Source organism: Schistocerca serialis, chromosome 1 (genome assembly GCF_023864345.2).
Source record: "Schistocerca serialis cubense isolate TAMUIC-IGC-003099 chromosome 1, iqSchSeri2.2, whole genome shotgun sequence".
NCBI lineage: Eukaryota > Metazoa > Arthropoda > Insecta > Orthoptera > Acrididae > Schistocerca > Schistocerca serialis.
The window spans coordinates 1,077,071,268-1,077,072,759 of NC_064638.1; positions in this window are offsets into that span (position 1 = coordinate 1,077,071,268).

The window sequence follows — 1,492 nt, forward strand, 5'->3', positions numbered from 1 at the left end:
ATAATTCCCACTAGCAGGGGCTGTACTAATATCCACACTTAAAATGCAACCTGCTAGTAACCTTTTGAGTAAAAAATTCCTTTTAGAAAATTCAGAAATAAAATCAATTAGTTAAATTGTAACACTTTCCCCAGAAGCCCAATTAAGCTGTCTTCCTTTTTCTCTCTCCCTTGTTAGCAATTCAGTAATATTGTTATATGGTATTGTTTGAATATTAGTATTCTCTTTTGGCCATTCAACCTACCTTAGAATTTGTTCTCCTTCTACTTGTTGTCCTGTTATTTCCACAGGAGAGAGTTTTGTGGCAGAGTGTAGTAGTTCATGCAATAACTTTTCAAATTCCACTACCAGTTCCATCCACTTTGAATGTCTGTTTGCACAACAGGTTCAGTATAACATACCTAGCTCACACCTGACCCTTGATGTGGAACTGCTTTGTGGGTAGTATCTAGAAATTAAAACATGATTTACATTTTCCCATGCTAGAAATTATTTGAACCACTGGATTGTGAACAGTGTTCTGTTGTCAGACAATAAGTCCTTAGGTTTACCAACATTTATAAGGTAATGACCTCTCAATTTAATTATCACACTATCGGTCATTTCTCTTTCTAGTGGATACAGTTTAACCAACCTAGACTGCATTCAAACACAACAAAGATGTATCCCATTCCTCCCCAGCCTCTAAGTAGTGGACCACAGAAATCCACTGCCTATAATTTCCATAACTTGCTCAGTGTAACGGTGTACAGCACTATACATACTCCTGTAAATTTGTACTTTAACTTTTTGTAAAGTCTTACAAGATTTTGATAATTTATTTACTTAGCAATTCATATTTCTAAAGTAATGACATTTATTCACATGCATGATAAATGTTTTTGGACCAAAATGTGCATCACCTCTATGCCCGCACCAAGTTACTAATTCTATGTTTTTTCTGATAGGCATAGTAACCACTCCTCTGCATTGATCTTCCTGTGAAATAAGATTCTCTTGTACAATTTCCACTGGTTACTGGTGTTTGTACTTTTTTTTTGTAAATTATTAATATGAATCCTTCAATGTACATCTTACCTTTGTTCTTTTCCTAAATTGTAAAAGAAAGCTCTGTCTGTGGTAGCTTTCACTATTGACTGCAGGCATTGTAGAACAGAGACAATATGTTGATATGACAATACTGCTTTATTGCCCATAATACAACATATAAGACAGTGATGTGATACCAGGTTCTCTATGGAACTAACTTCCCAAAGTCCACCCAGATATCATAATCAACAATGTATGTTCTCTTGTCAGAGGTATTACGCATGCTGGTGGTTTTAGGCAGTTTAATGAGACCATCATTGTTTTCCATCATGCAATATTTTGAATGTGTGAGTGTCCCATTTTAAAACTTTACACAGGCCTGAAAAAGGTGGCTGTGATGGTGGCCAGATCATACCACCCATAGCATTACAAATTCACAGTTACTCAGTCTTTTGTGCATGAA